Raw genomic sequence first — 17,244 nt, 5'->3', positions numbered from 1 at the left:
GTGAATGGTGCCCTATTACAGGAGGTGAATGGTGCCCTATTACAGGAGGTGAATGTGCCCTATTACAGGGGGTGAATGGTGCCCTATTACAGGGGGTGAATGGTGCCCTATTACAGGGGGTGAATGGAGTCCTATTACAGGGGTGAATGGTGCCCTATTACAGGGGGTGAAAGGTGCCCTATTACAGGGGGTGAATGTGCCCTATTACAGGGGGTGAATGGTGCCCTATTACAGGGGGTGAATGGTGCCCTATTACAGGAGGTGAATGGTGCCCTATTATAGGGGGTGAATGGTGCCCTATTACAGGGGGTGAATGGTGCCCTATTACAGGGGGTGAATGGAGCCCTATTACAGGGGGTGAATGGTGCCCGATTACAGGGGGTGAATGGTGTCCTATTACAGGGGCTGAATGGTGCCCTATTACAGGGGGTGAATGGAGCCCTATTACACGGGGTGAATGGTGCCCTATTACAGGAGGTGAATGGTGCCCTATTACAGGAGGTGAATGTGCCCTATTACAGGGGGTGAATGGTGCCCTATTACAGGGGGTGAATGGTGCCCTATTACAGGGGGTGAATGGAGTCCTATTACAGGGGTGAATGGTGCCCTATTACAGGGGGTGAAAGGTGCCCTATTACAGGGGGTGAATGGTGCCCTATTACAGGGTGTGAATGGTGCCCTATTACAAGAGGTGAATGGTGCCCTATTACAGGGGGTGAATGGTGCCCTATTACAGGGGGTGAATGGTGCCCTATTACAGGAGGTGAATGTGCCCTATTACAGGGGGTGAATGGTGCCCTATTACAGGGGGTGAATGGTGCCCTATTACAGGAGGTGAATGGTGCCCTATTATAGGGGGTGAATGGTGCCCTATTACAGGGGGTGAATGGTGCCCTATTACAGGGGGTGAATGGAGCCCTATTACAGGGGGTGAATGGTGCCCGATTACAGGGGGTGAATGGTGTCCTATTACAGGGGCTGAATGGTGCCCTATTACAGGGGGTGAATGGAGCCCTATTACACGGGGTGAATGGTGCCCTATTACAGGGAGTGAATGGTGCCCTATTACAGGGGGTGAATGGAGCCCTATTACAGGGGGTGAATGGAGCCCTATTACAGGGGGTGAATGGTGCTCTATTACAGGAGGTGAATGGTGCCATATTACAGGAGGTGAATGGTGCCCTATTACAGGGGGTGAATGGTGCCCTATTACAAGGGGTGAATGGTGCACTATTACAGGGCGTGAATGGTGCCCTATTACAGGGGGTGAATGGTGCCCTATTACAGGGGGTGAATGGTGCCCTATTACAGGGGGTGAATGGTGCCCTATTACAGGGGGTGAATGGTGCCCTATTACAAGAGGTGAATGGTGCCCTATTACAGGGGGTGAATGGTGCCCTATTACAGGGGGTGAATGGTGCCCTATTACAGGGGGTGAATGGTGCCCTATTACAGGGGGTGAATGGTGCCCTATTACAGGGGGTGAATGGTGCCCTATTACAGGGGGTGAATGGTGCCCTATTACAGGGGGTGAATGGTGCCCTATTACAGGGGGTGAATGGTGCCCTATTACAGGGGGTGAATGGTGCCCTATTACAAGAGGTGAATGGTGCCCTATTACAGGGGGTGAATGGTGCCCTATTACAGGGGGTGAATGGTGCCCTATTACAGGGGGTGAATGGTGCCCTATTACAGGGGGTGAATGGTGCCCTATTACAGGGGGTGAATGGTGCCCTATTACAGGAGGTGAATGTGCCCTATTACAGGGGGTGAATGGTGCCCTATTACAGGGGGTGAATGGTGCCCTATTACAGGAGGTGAATGGTGCCCTATTATAGGGGCTGAATGGTGCCCTATTACAGGGGGTGAATGGTGCCCTATTACAGGGGGTGAATGGTGCCCTATTACAGGGGGTGAATGGTGCCCTATTACAGGGGGTGAATGGTGCCCTATTACAGGGGGTGAATGGTGCCCTATTACAAGAGGTGAATGGTGCCCTATTACAGGGGGTGAATGGTGCCCTATTACAGGGGGTGAATGGTGCCCTATTACAGGGGGTGAATGGTGCCCTATTACAGGGGGTGAATGGTGCCCTATTACAGGGGGTGAATGGTGCCCTATTACAGGAGGTGAATGTGCCCTATTACAGGGGGTGAATGGTGCCCTATTACAGGGGGTGAATGGTGCCCTATTACAGGAGGTGAATGGTGCACTATTATAGGGGGTGAATGGTGCCCTATTACAGGGGGTGAATGGTGCCCTATTACAAGAGGTGAATGGTGCCCTATTACAGGGGGTGAATGGTGCCCTATTACAGGGGGAATGGAGCCCTATTACAGGCGGTGAATGGCGCCCTATTACAGGGGGAGAATGAAGCCCTATTACAGGGTGTGAATGTGCCCTATTACAGGGGGGGAATAGTGCCCTATTACAGGGGGGGAATGGTGCCCTATTACAGGGGGTGAATGGTGCCCTATTACAGGGGATGAATGTGCCCTATTACAGGGGATGATTGTGCCCTATTACAGGGGGTGAATGGTGCCCTATTACAGGGGGTGAATGGTGCCCTATTACAGGGGGTGAATGGTGCCCTATTACAGGGGGTGAATGGTGCCCTATTACAGGAGGTGAATGGTGCCCTATTACAGGGGGTGAATGGTGCCCTATTACAGGGGGTGAATGGAGCCCTATTACAGGGGGTGAATGGAGCCCTATTACAGGGGGTGAATGGTGCCCTATTACAGGGGGTGAATGGTGCCCTATTACAGGGGGTGAATGGTGCCCTATTACAGGGGGTGAATGGTGCCCGATTACAGGGGGTGAATGGTGCCCGATTACAGGGGGTGAATGGTGCCGTATTACAGGGGGTGAATGGTGCCCTATTACAGGGGGTGAATGGTGCCGTATTACAGGAGGTGAATGGTGCCCTATTACAGGGGGTGAATTGTGCCCTATTACAGGGGGTGAATGGTGCCCTATTACAGGGGGTGAATGGTGCCGTATTACAGGAGGTGAATGGTGCCCTATTACAGGGGGTGAATTGTGCCCTATTACAGGGGGTGAATGGTGCCCTATTACAGGAGGTGAATGTGCCCTATTACAGGGGGTGAATGGTGCCCTATTACAGGGGGTGAATGGTGCCCTATTACAGGAGGTGAATGGTGCCCTATTATAGGGGCTGAATGGTGCCCTATTACAGGGGGTGAATGGTGCCCTATTACAGGGGGTGAATGGTGCCCTATTACAGGGGGTGAATGGTGCCCTATTACAGGGGGTGAATGGTGCCCTATTACAGGGGGTGAATGGTGCCCTATTACAAGAGGTGAATGGTGCCCTATTACAGGGGGTGAATGGTGCCCTATTACAGGGGGTGAATGGTGCCCTATTACAGGGGGTGAATGGTGCCCTATTACAGGGGGTGAATGGTGCCCTATTACAGGGGGTGAATGGTGCCCTATTACAGGAGGTGAATGTGCCCTATTACAGGGGGTGAATGGTGCCCTATTACAGGGGGTGAATGGTGCCCTATTACAGGAGGTGAATGGTGCACTATTATAGGGGGTGAATGGTGCCCTATTACAGGGGGTGAATGGTGCCCTATTACAAGAGGTGAATGGTGCCCTATTACAGGGGGTGAATGGTGCCCTATTACAGGGGGAATGGAGCCCTATTACAGGCGGTGAATGGCGCCCTATTACAGGGGGAGAATGAAGCCCTATTACAGGGTGTGAATGTGCCCTATTACAGGGGGGGAATAGTGCCCTATTACAGGGGGGGAATGGTGCCCTATTACAGGGGGTGAATGGTGCCCTATTACAGGGGATGAATGTGCCCTATTACAGGGGATGATTGTGCCCTATTACAGGGGGTGAATGGTGCCCTATTACAGGGGGTGAATGGTGCCCTATTACAGGGGGTGAATGGTGCCCTATTACAGGGGGTGAATGGTGCCCTATTACAGGAGGTGAATGGTGCCCTATTACAGGGGGTGAATGGTGCCCTCTTACAGGGGGTGAATGGAGCCCTATTACAGGGGGTGAATGGAGCCCTATTACAGGGGGTGAATGGTGCCCTATTACAGGGGGTGAATGGTGCCCTATTACAGGGGGTGAATGGTGCCCTATTACAGGGGGTGAATGGTGCCCGATTACAGGGGGTGAATGGTGCCCGATTACAGGGGGTGAATGGTGCCGTATTACAGGGGGTGAATGGTGCCCTATTACAGGGGGTGAATGGTGCCGTATTACAGGAGGTGAATGGTGCCCTATTACAGGGGGTGAATTGTGCCCTATTACAGGGGGTGAATGGTGCCCTATTACAGGGGGTGAATGGTGCCCTATTACAGGGGGTGAATGGTGCCCTATTACAGGGGGTGAATGGTGCCCTATTACAGGAGGTGAATGTGCCCTATTACAGGGGGTGAATGGTGCCCTATTACAGGGGGTGAATGGTGCCCTATTACAGGGGGTGAATGGAGTCCTATTACAGGGGTGAATGGTGCCCTATTACAGGGGGTGAAAGGTGCCCTATTACAGGGGGTGAATGGTGCCCTATTACAGGGTGTGAATGGTGCCCTATTACAGGAGGTGAATGGTGCCCTATTACAGGGGGTGAATGGTGCCCTATTACAGGGGGTGAATGGAGCCCTATTACAGGGGGTGAATGGAGCCCTATTGCAGGGGGTGAATGGTGCCCTATTACAGGGGGTGAATGGTGCCCTATTACAGGGGGTGAATGGTGCCCTATTACAGGGGGTGAATGGTGCCCTATTACAGGGGGTGAATGGTGCCCTATTACAGGAGGTGAATGTGCCCTATTACAGGGGGTGAATGGTGCCCTATTACAGGGGGTGAATGGTGCCCTATTACAGGAGGTGAATGGTGCCCTATTATAGGGGGTGAATGGTGCCCTATTACAGGGTGTGAATGGTGCCCTATTACAAGAGGTGAATGGTGCCCTATTACAGGGGGTGAATGGTGCCCTATTACAGGGGGAATGGAGCCCTATTACAGGCGGTGAATGGCGCCCTATTACAGGGGGAGAATGAAGCCCTATTACAGGGTGTGAATGTGCCCTATTACAGGGGGGGAATAGTGCCCTATTACAGGGGGGGAATGGTGCCCTATTACAGGGGGTGAATGGTGCCCTATTACAGGGGATGAATGTGCCCTATTACAGGGGATGATTGTGCCCTATTACAGGGGGTGAATGGTGCCCTATTACAGGGGGTGAATGGTGCCCTATTACAGGGGGTGAATGGTGCCCTATTACAGGGGGTGAATGGTGCCCTATTACAGGAGGTGAATGGTGCCCTATTACAGGGGGTGAATGGTGCCCTATTACAGGGGGTGAATGGAGCCCTATTACAGGGGGTGAATGGAGCCCTATTACAGGGGGTGAATGGTGCCCTATTACAGGGGGTGAATGGTGCCCTATTACAGGGGGTGAATGGTGCCCTATTACAGGGGGTGAATGTGCCCTATTACAGGGGATGAATGTGTCCTATTACAGGGGGTGAATGGTGCCCTATTACAGGGGGTGAATTTTGCCCTATTACAGGAGGTGAATGGTGCCCTATTACAGGGGGTGAATGGTGCTCTATTACAGGGGGTGAATGGTGCCCTATTACAGGGGATGAATGTGCCCTATTACAGGGGATGAATGTGCCCTATTACAGGGAGGGAATTATGCCTTATTACAGGGGGTGAATGGTGCCCTATTACAGGGGGTGAATGGTGCACTATTACAGGGTTGCAGGGACCAAGGAGACCGGTGGGTTTGTGAACACAAACCTTTGAAGGGCAGCAGGACAAGTGGCCGAGATTTTTCAGTAAAAAGCACTCGGGATCCTGGGCTTTATAAACCGAGGCGTAGAGCACAAAGGCAAGGGAGTTATTCCCCACAACCGCCGTAAATCACCGGCCAGGCCCCAGCTGGTGGATTGTGGCGGATTGCCGGAGCCGCACTGGACCAAGGAATTCAAGGCCATGGAGAGGCCGCAGGGGAGAGTTACTGAAATGGATTAGGGGCTTCAGTGACATGGGGCGACCACAGAAGCTGGGATTGTTCTCCTTCTGTACAGCAGAGAAGGTTCAGGGGGGAATGTAATGGATGTGTCCCACACACCGTGAGCTGTACCCTCCCTCTGTGTACACTCTATCCCCACACACCGTGGGCTGTACCCTCCCTCTGTGTACACTCTCTCCCCACACACCGTGTGCTGTACCCTCCCTCTGTGTACACTCTATCCCCACACACCGTGAGCTGTACCCTCCCTCTGTGTGCACTCTATCCCCACACACCGTGGGCTGTACCCTCCCTCTGTGTACACTCTATCCCCACACACCGTGGGCTGTACCCTCCCTCTGTGTACACTCTATCCCCACAAACACCGTGGGCTGTACCCTCCCTCTGCATGCACTCTATCCCCATATACACCGTGCACTGTACCCCCTCCCTCTGTGTACACTCTATCCCCACACACACCGTGGACTGTACCCTCCCTCTGTGTGCACTCTATCCCCACACACACCGTGGGCTGTACCCGCTCCCTCTGTGCACATTCTATCCCCACACACACTGTGGGCTGTACCCCCTCCCTCTGTGTACACTCTATCCCCACACACTGTGGGCTGACCCTCCCTCTGTGCACACTCTATCCCCATTTACACCATGGGCTGTACCCTCCCTCTGTGTACACTCTATCCCACACATACCGTGGGGGAATGTAATGGATGTGTGCCAGATTGTGAGGGGTTCAGTGGATGGGGGAAACTGTTACCACTGCCGGGAGGGTGGGTGGCCAGAGGTCACAGATAGAATTCAATTGGCAAAAAATCCAGGGGGAAGATGAGGAATTTAGCAAAAAAAATGTTGTTATACCCTCAGCGACAAGCTAAGATCTGGAATGTAGTGTCTGGGAGAGGGGGTGGGAGCAGACTTAATCATGTTTTTCCAAAGGGAATTGGATAAATACTTGAATCGGGAAAATCTGCAGGGCTTTGGGGAAAGAGCGGGGGGGGAGTGGGAATAATGTGATACCTCGGATATTGCTGGTACAGGCGCGATGGGCCCAATGGAGTCCTGTCCTGTAGGGTTCTATCAACCAGTGCCGGGTTGGGAGTGTGTGTGTGGGGGGGTGGGGAGTGTGTGTGGGGTGGGGGGGGGGAAAGGGGAGTGTGTGTGTCGGGGGGGGAGTATGTGTGGGGTGGGGGGGGAGTGTGTGTGTCGCGGGTGGGGGGGGGGTGGTGGTTATTGAGAGTGTGTGTGTGTGGGGGGAGGGAGGGGGAGTGTGTGTGTCGGGGGGGGGGAGTGTGTGGGGATGGGGGGGAGAGGGATGAGTGTGTGGGAAGGGGGGGGAGTGTGTGTGTGTGGGGGGGAGGGGGAGCGGGGGTTGGGAGTGCGCGTGAGGGTGGGGGGGAGGGGGAGGGGAAGGGGAGTGTGTGTGTGGGGGGGGAGGGGGAGTGTGTGGGGTGGGGGAGTGTGTGGGGATGGGGGGGAGGGGTGTTGGGAGTGTGTGTGTGGGTGGGGGGGGGGAGTGTGTGTGCCGGGGGGGGAGGGGGAGTGTGTGGGGATGGGGGGGAGAGGGATGAGTGTGTGGGAAGGGAGGGGAAGTGTGTGGGGTGTGTGTGTTGGGGGGCAGTGTGTGTGCCGGGGGGGAGGGGGAGTGTGTGGGGATGGGGGGAGGGGTGTTGGGAGTGTGTGTGGATGGGGGGAGGGGACGGGGAGTGTGTGGTGAGGGGGGTAGTGCGTGGGGAGGGGGGGGGAGTGTGTGGGGCTGGGAGGGGAGAGGGGGGGCAGTGTGTGGGGAGGGGGGGACGTGTGTGGGGTGTGTGTGTTGGGGGGGAGTGTGTGTGCCGGGGGGGAGGGGGAGTGTGTGGGGATGGGGGGAGGGGTGTTGGGAGTGTGTGTGGATGGGGGGAGGGGACGGGGAGTGTGTGGTGAGGGGGGTAGTGTGTGGGTAGGGGGGGGAGTGTGTGGGGATGGGAGGGGAGAGGGGGGGAGTGTGTGGGGAGGGGGGGACGTGTGTGGGGTGTGTGTGTGGGGGGGGGGGAGTGTGTGTGCCGGGTGGGGGAGGGGGGAGTGTGTGTGGATGGGGGGAGGGGACGGGGAATGTGTGGTGAGGGGGTTAGTGTGTGGGGAGGGGAGGGGGGGAGTGTGTGGGGAGGGGGGGAATGTGTGGGGAGGGGGAGGGGAATGTGTGGGGAGGGGGAGGGGAATGTGTGGGGAGGGGGGGGAATGTGTGGGGAGGGGGGGGAGTGTGTGGGGAGGGGGGGAGAGGGGGGAGTGTGTGGGGAGGGGGGGGAGTGTGTGGGGAGGGGGGTAGTGTGTGGGAATGGGGGGAGTGTGTGGGGCGAGGGGGGAGTGTGTGGGGAGGGGGGGGAGTGCGTGGGGAGGGGGGGGGAGTGCGTGGGGAGGGGGAGGGGAGTGTGTGGGGATGGGGGAGAGGGGGGAGTGTGTGGGGAGAGGGGGGAGTGTGTGGGGAGGGGGGGTAGAGTGTGTGGGGAGGGGGGGGGAGTGTGTGGGGAGGGGGGGGAGTGTGTGGGGAGGGGGGGGAGTGTGTGGGGAGGGGGTGGGAGTGTGTGTGGAGGGGGGGGAGTGTGTGTGGGGAGGAGGGGGGGAGTGTGTGGGGAGGGGAGGGGGGGAGTGTGTGGGGAGGGGGGGGGCAGTGTGTGGGGAGGGGGGGGGAGTGTGTGGGGAGGGGGGGAGTGTGTGGGGAGGGGGGGGAGTGTGTGGGGAGGAGGGGGAGTGTGTGGGGAGGGGGGGAGTGTGTGGGGAGGGGGTGGGAGTGTGTGGGGAGGGGGGGGAGTGTGTGTGGGGATGGGGGGGGGAGGGGGGAGTGTGTGGGGAGGGGGGGAGAGTGTGTGGGGAGGGGGGGAGAGTGTGTGGGGAGGGGGGTAGTGCGTGGGGAGGGGGAGGGGGAGGGGACACGAGCGAGGACCCAATGGGCGGTATGACATCAGTCACCCGTTACATACTTTCATTGACTTTAGACCCGAATATCGGGCGTGTCATATCACGGGCGGTAGAGGCGATTCCGATGACATTACGTCTCCGCCCATTGTCCAATTTCAGGTGATTTCTCATTGCCCTGTATTGTGCCACCATCAGCACCGCTGGTGTCCCGGGGATAGAATGTGGGGCACAGGACTCTGTACCGCTTCTATTGCCTAACAGCCTCCCACATTGCTGGTCACATTTCCTCGTCCAGTTTCACCCCCGACACCAGTGCAGTTTTAAATGGCCAATCATGTCTGTACTCACTTTTAGGTCCAGGTTCTGGGGTCTGAGCCGGCACCATTTCACTGGCCTTGTACCCCGCCTTGCAGTAGTAGACCCGATTGGTTTCCCAATCTGCTGCAGAGACTTTGAGCACACTGCTCATCGTGTACGCCATATTTTGCCCCAAGACAGCCGGATACTTCTTCACTCCAGTCGTGATGTCCGCACCATTAGTGGACCATGTCTGAATGATGCTCTTGGGCTGAAAATCTTTGACCAGGCACAGGAAGGTGATCCCATCTTGGTTGGAGTTGCTGCCACAGGAAGGGTTGGCGATGTAGACAGATGGTTTGGACTGAACAACTGGAAGGTAAATAGGTGCACACAGATAAGTCCAGTAAACAAAGTGCATGACAGGCACACACAGCAGGAGAGATTGTGTTGTGTATAACACCAGCCATTTCCCCAAACAGTTACACTGTGACACAACCAGCTTACAGTTGTATTGTGGCTCATAGAAACATAGAAACATAGAAATTAGGTGCAGGAGCAGGTCATTCGGCCCTTCGAGCCTGCACCGCCATTCAATAAGATCATGACTGATCATGCAACCTCAGTACCTCTTTCCTGCTTTCTCTCCATACCCCTTGATCCCTTGAGCCGTAAGGGCCATATCTAACAAACTGGCATCAACAACTTTCTACGGTCGCGAATTCCACAGGTTAACCACTCTGAGTGAAGCAGTTTCTCCTCATCTCGGTCCTAAATGGTTTCCCCTTATTCTTAGAGAGTGACCCCTGGTTCTGGAACTACCCAGCAATGGGAACATTCTTCCTGCCTCGAACCTGTCTAATCCCGTCAGAAATTTATATGTTTCTATGAGATCCCCTCTCATTTTTTTAAACTCCAGTGGATACAAGCCCAGTTGATCCAGTCTCGCCTCGTATGGCTCAGTTGGGAATCATGGTATCATTCTCAGCTCTGTATCAGAAGGTAGTGGGTTCAAGCCCGCTCCAGATCCTTGAGCCCATCATCCAGGCTGATACTCCAGTGCAGTGCTGAGGGAGTGATTAATGCAGTGACATTGACTGGGAGATTAACGCAGTGACATTGATTGGGGGATTAATGCACTGACATTGATTGGGAGATTAACGCACTGACATTGATTGGGAGATTAATGCACTGACATTGACTGGGAGATTAACGCACTTACATTGATTGGGAGATTAATGCAGTGACATTGGTTGGGAGATTAACGCACTGACAATTATAGCAGATGCATTCGTTATAATCGACCAAAATTCTCTGGACTCTGGGGAGGTACCAGCGGATTGGAAAGCAGCTAATGTAACGCCTCTGTTTAAAAAAGGGGGCAGACAAAAGGCAGGTAACTATAGGCCAGTTAATTTAACATCTGTAGTAAGGAAAATGCTTGAAACCATCATTAAGGAAGAAATAGCAGGACATCTAGATAGGAATAGTGCAATCAAGCAGACGCAACATGGATTCATGAAGGGGAAATCATGTTTAACTAATTTACTTCTTTGAGGATATAACGAGCATGGTGGATAGAGGTGTACCGATGGATGTGGTGTATTTAGATTTCCAAAAGGCATTCGATAAGGTGCCACACAAAAGGTTACTGCAGAAGATAAAGGTACGCGGAGTCAGAGGAAATATATTAGCATGGATCGAGAATTGACTGGCTAACAGAAAGCAGAGAGTCAGGATAAATGGGTCCTTTTCAGGTTGGAAATTGGTGGTTAGTGGTGTGCCACAGGGATCGGTGCTGGGACCACAACTGTTTACAATATACATAGATGACCTGGAAGAGGGGACAGAGTGTAGCGCAACAAAATTTGCAGATGACACAAAGATTAGTGGGAAAGCGGGTTGTGTAGAGGACACAGAGGCTGCAAAGAGATTGAGATAGGTTAAGCGAATGGGCTAATGTTTGCCAGATGGAATACAATGTCATAAAATGTGAGGTCATCCACCTTGGAAAACAAAACAGTAAAAGGGAATATTATTTGAATGGGGAGAAATTGCAACATGCTGCGGTGCAGATGGACCTGGGGGTCCTTGTGCATGAATCCCAAAAAGTTAGTTTGCAGGTGCAGCAGGTAATCAGGAAGGCGAATGGAATGTTGGCCTTCATTGCGAGAGGGATGGAGTACAAAAGCAGGGAGGTCCTGCTGCAACTGTACAGGGTATTGGTGAGGCCGCACCTGGAGTACTGCGTGCAGTTTTGCTCACCTTACTTAAGGAAGGATATACTAGCTTTGGAGGGGGTACAGAGACGATTCACTCGGCTGATTCCGGAGATGAGGGAGTTACCTTATGATGATAGATTGAGTAGACTGGGTCTTTAATCGTTGGAGTTCAGAAGGATGAGGGGTGATCTTATAGAAACATTTAAAAAAATGAAAGGGATAGACAAGATAAGAGGCAGAGAGGTTGTTTCCACTGGTCGGGGAGACTAGAACTAGGGGGCACAGCCTCAAAATACAGGGGAGCCAATTTAAAACTGAGTTGAGAAGGAATTTCTTCTCCCAGAGGGTTGTGAACCTGTGGAATTCTCTGCCCAAGGAAGCAGTTGAGGCTAGCTCATTGAATGTATTCAAATCACAGATAGATAGATTTTTAACCAATAAGGGAATTAAGGGTTACGGGGAGCAGACGGGTAAGTGGAACTGAGTCCACGGCCAGATCAGCCATGATCTTGTTGAATGGTGGAGCAGGCTCGAGGGGCTAGATGGCCTACTCCTGTTCCTAATTCTTATGTTCTTATGTTCTTATGATTGGGAGATTAATGCACTGACATTGATTGGGAGATTAATGCACTGACATTGATTGGGAGATTAATGCGGTGACACTGATTGGGAGATTAGTGCACTGATATTGATTGGGAGATTAATGCACTGACATTGATTGGGAGATTAATGCACTGACATTGATTGGGAGATTAATGCACTGACATTGATTGGGAGATTAATAGAAACATAGAAACATAGAAAATAGGTGCAGGAGTAGGCCATTCAGCCCTTCTAGCCTGCACCGCCATTCAATGAGTTCATGGCTGAACATGCAACTTCAGTACAACATTCCTGCTTTCTCGCCATAACCCTTGATCCCCCGAGTAGTAAGGACTACATCTAACTCCTTTTTGAATATATTTAGTGAATTGGCCTCAACAACTTTCTGTGTTAGAGAATTCTACAGGTTCACCACTCTCTGGGTGAAGAAGTTTCTCCTCATCTCGGTCCTAAATGGCTTACCCCTTATCCTTAGACTGTGACCCCTGGTTCTGGACTTCCCCAACATTGGGAACATTCTTCCTGCATCTAACCTGTCTGAACCCATCAGAATTTTAAACGTTTCTATGAGGTCCCCTCTCATTCTTCTGAACTCCAGTGAATACAAGCCCAGTTGATCCAGTCTTTCTTGATAGGTCAGTCCCGCCATCCCAGGAATCAGTCTGGTGAACCTTCGCTGCACTCCCTCGATAGCAAGAATGTCCTTCCTCAAGTTAGGAGACCAAAACTGTACACAATACTCCAGGTGTGGCCTCACCAAGGCCCTGTACAACTGTACCAACACCTCCCTGCCCCTGTACTCAAATCCCCTCGCTATGAAGGCCAACATGCCATTTGCTTTCTTAACCGCCTGCTGTACCTGCATACCAACCTTCAATGACTGACGTACCATGACACCCAGGTCTCGTTGCACCTCCCCTTTTCCTAATCTGTCACCATTCAGATAATACTCTGTCTCTCTGTTTTTAACCACCGAAGTGGATAACCTCACATTTATCCACATTATACTTCATCTGCCATGCATTTGCCCACTCACCAAACCTATCCAAGTTACTCTGCAGCCTCATAGCATCCTCCTCGCAGCTCACACTGCCACCTAACTTAGTGTCATCCGCAAATTTGGAGATACTACATTTAATCCCCTCGTCTAAATCATTAATGTAAAGTGTAAACAGCTGGGGCCCCAGCACAGAACCTTGCGGTACCCCATTAGTCACTGCCTGCCATTCTGAAAAGTCCCCATTTACTCCTACTCTTTGCTTCCTGTCTGACAACCAGTTCTCAATCCATGTCAGCACACTACCCCCAATCCCATGTGCTTTAACTTTGCACATTAATCTCTTGTGTTGGACCTTGTCGAAAGCCTTCTGAAAGTCCAAATATACCACATCAACTGGTTCTCCCTTGTCCACTCTACTGGAAACATCCTCAAACAATTCCAGAAGATTTGTCAAGCATGATTTCCCTTTCACAAATCCATGCTGACTTGGACCTATCATGTCACCTCTTTCCAAATGCGCTGCTATGACATCCTTAATAATTGATTCCATCATTTTACCCACTACCGATGTCAGGCTGACCAGTCTATAATTCCCTGTTTTCTCTCTCCGTCCTTTTTTAAAAAGTGGGGTTACATTGGCTACACTCCACTCGATAGGAACTGATCCAGAGTCAATGGAATGTTGGAAAATGACTATCAATGCATCCGCTATTTCCAAGGCCACCTCCTTAAGTACTGTGGGATGCAGTCCACCAGGCTCTGGGGATTTATCGGCCTTCAATCCCATCAATTTCCCCAACACAATTTCCCAACTAATAAGGATTTCCCTCAGTTCCTCCTCCTTACTAGACCCTCTGACCCCTTTTATATCCGGAAGGTTGTTTGTGTCCTCCTTAGTGAATACTGAACCAAAGTACTTGTTCAATTGGTCTGCCATTTCTTTGTTCCCCATTATGACTTCCCCTGATTCTGACTGCAGGGGACCTACATTTGTCTTTACTAACCTTTTTCTCTTTACATATCTATAGAAACCTTTGCAATCCGTCTTAATGTTCCCTGCAAGCTTCTTCTCGAACTCCATTTTCCCTGCCCAAATCAAAACCTTTGTCATCCTCTGCTGATTTCTAAATTGCTCCCAATCCCCGAGTTTGCACTGACATTGATTGGGAAATTAATGCACTGATGTTGATTGGGAGATTAATGCGCTGACATTGATTGGGAGATTAATGCACTGACATTGATTGGGAGATTAATGCGCTGACATTGATTGGGAGATTAATGCATTGAACAGTGATTGGGAGATTAATACGGTGACCATTGATTGGGAGATTAATGCACTGACATTGATTGGGATATAATGCACTGACGTTCATTGAGAGATTAATGCGATGACATTGATTGGGAGATTAATGCACTGACATTGATTGGGAGATTAATGCGCTGACATTGATTGGGTATTAATGCGCTGACATTGATTGGGTGATTAATGCGATGACATTGATTGGGAGATTAATGCACTGACGTTCATTGAGAGATTAATGCGATGACATTGATTGGGAGATTAATGCACTGACGTTCATTGAGAGATTAATGCACTGACATTGATTGGGGGATTAATACACTGACATTGATTGGGAGATTAGTGCACTGACATTGATTGGGAGATTAATGCGCTGACATTGATTGGGAGATTAATGCGCTGATATTGATTGGGAGATTAATGCATTGAAGTTGATTGGGAGATTAATGCACTGAACAGTGATTGGGAGATTAATAGAACATAGAAACACAGGAAATAGGTGCAGGAGTAGGCCATTCGGCCTTTCGAGCCTGCAGCGCCATTCAATGAGTTCATGGCTGAACATTCAACTTCAGCACCCCATTCCTGCTTTCTCGCCATTCCCCTTGATCCCCCGAGTAGTAAGGACTACATCTAACTCCTTTTTGAATATATTTAGTGAATTGGCCTCAACAACTTTCTGTGTTAGAGAATTCCACAGGTTCACCACTCTCTGGGTGAAGAAATTTCTCCTCATCTCGGTCCTAAATGGCTTACCCCTTATCCTTAGACTGTGACCCTTGGTTCTGGACTTCCCCAACATTGGGAACATTCTTCCTGCATCTAACCTGTCTAACCCCGTCAGAATTTTAAACGTTTCTATGAGGTCCCCTCTCATTCTTCTGAACTCCAGTGAATACAAGCCAAGTTGATCCAATCTTTCTTGATATGTCAGTCCCACCATCCCGGGAATCAGTCTGGTGAACCTTCGCTGCACTCCCTCAATAGCAAGAATGTCCTTCCTCAAGTTAGGAGACCAAAACTGTACACAATATTCCAGGTGTGGCCTCACCAAGGCCCTGTACAACTGTAGTAACACCTCCCTGCCCCTGTACTCAAATCCCCTCGCTTTGAAGGCCAACATGCCATTTGCTTTCTTAACCGCCTGCTGTACCTGCATGCCAACCTTCAATGACTGATGTACCATGACACCCAGGTCTCGTTGCACCTCTCCTTTTCCTAATCTGTCATCATTCAGATAATAGTCTGTCTCTCCGTTTTTACCACCAAAGTGGATAACCTCACAATGATCCAGATTATACTTCATCTGCCATGCATTTGCCCACTCACCTAACCTATCCAAGTCACTCTGCAGCCTCATAGCATCCTCCTCGCAGCTCACACTGCCACCCAACGTAGTGTCATCCGCAAATTTGGAGAAACTACATTTAATCCCCTCATCTTAATCATTAATGTACAATGTAAACAGCTGGGGCCCCAGTACAGAACCTTGCGGTACCCCACTAGTCACTGCCTCCCATTCTGAAACGTACCCATTTACTCCTACTCTTTGCTTTCTGTCTGCCAACCAGTTCTCAATCCATGTCAGCACACTACCCCCAATCCCATGTGCTTTAACTTTGCACATTAATCTCTTGTGTGGGACCTTGTCGAAAGCCTTCTGAAAGTCCAAATACACCACATCAACTGGTTCTCCCTTGTCCATTCTACTGGAAACATCCTCAAAAAATTCCAGAAGATTTGTCAAGCATGATTTCCCTTTCACAAATCCATGCTGACTTAGTCCTAGCATGTCACCTCTTTCCAAATGCGCTGCTATGATATCCTTAATAATTGATTCCATCATTTTACCCACTACGGAAGTCAGGCTGACCGGTCTATAATTCCCTGTTTTCTCTCTCGCTCATTTTTTAAAAAGTGGTGTTACATTGGCTACCCTCCACTCGATAGGAACTGATCCAGAGTCTATGGAATGTTGGAAAATGACTGTCAATGCATCCGCTATTTCCAAGGCCACCTCCTTAAGTACTCTGGGATGCAGTCCATCAGGCCCTGGGGATTTATCGGCCTTCAATCCCATCAATTTCCCCAACACAATTTCCCGACTAATAAGGATTTCCCTCAGTTCCTCCTCCTTACTAGACCCTCTGACCCCTTTTATATCCAGAAGGTTGTTTGTGTCCTCCTCAGTGAATACCGAACCAAAGTACTTGTTCAATTGGTCTGCCATTTCTTTGTTCCCCGTTATGACTTCCCCTGATTCTGACTGCAGGGGACCTACGTTTGTCTTTACTCATCTTTTTCTCTTTACATATCTATAGAAACTTTTGCAGTCCGTCTTAATGTTCCCTGCAAGCTTCTTCTCGTACTCCATTTTCCCTGCCCTAATCAAACCCTTTTTCCTCCTTTGCTGAGTTCTAAATTTCTCCCAGTCCCCGGGTTCACTGCTATTTCTGGCCAATTTGTATGCCACTTCCTTGGCTTTAATACTATCCCTGATTTCCCTAGATAGCCACGGTTGAGCCACCTTCCCTTTTTTATTTTAACGCCAGACAGGAATGTACAATTGTTGTAGTTCATCCATGCGGTCTCTAAATGTCTGCCATTGCCCATCCACAGTCAACCCCTTCAGTATCATTCGCCAATCTATCCTAGCCAATTCACGCCTCATACCTTCAAAGTTACCCTTCTTTAAGTTCTGGACCATGGTCTCTGAATTAACCATTTTATTCTCCATCCTGATGTAGAATTCCACCATATTATGGTCACTCTTCCCCAAGGGGCCTCGCACAACGAGATTGCTAATTAATCCTCTCTCATTACACAACACCCAGTCTAAGATGGCCTCCTCCCTAGTTGGTTCCTTGACATATTGGTCTAGAAAACCATCCCAGGAAGCCCTCCAG

General features: G+C 51.0%; 1 pseudogene; it reads right to left on the bottom strand.

The window, feature by feature from the left end:
* LOC139254794 (immunoglobulin gamma-1 heavy chain-like) overlaps nucleotides 1-17,244 on the bottom strand; it is a 105,286-nt pseudogene that overhangs the window by 41,276 nt on the left and 46,766 nt on the right.

The sequence above is a fragment of the Pristiophorus japonicus genome, unplaced genomic scaffold, assembly GCF_044704955.1.
Source record: "Pristiophorus japonicus isolate sPriJap1 unplaced genomic scaffold, sPriJap1.hap1 HAP1_SCAFFOLD_577, whole genome shotgun sequence".
NCBI classification, from domain to species: Eukaryota; Metazoa; Chordata; class Chondrichthyes; family Pristiophoridae; genus Pristiophorus; species Pristiophorus japonicus.
This window is presented reverse-complemented; position numbering and strand designations above follow the sequence as displayed.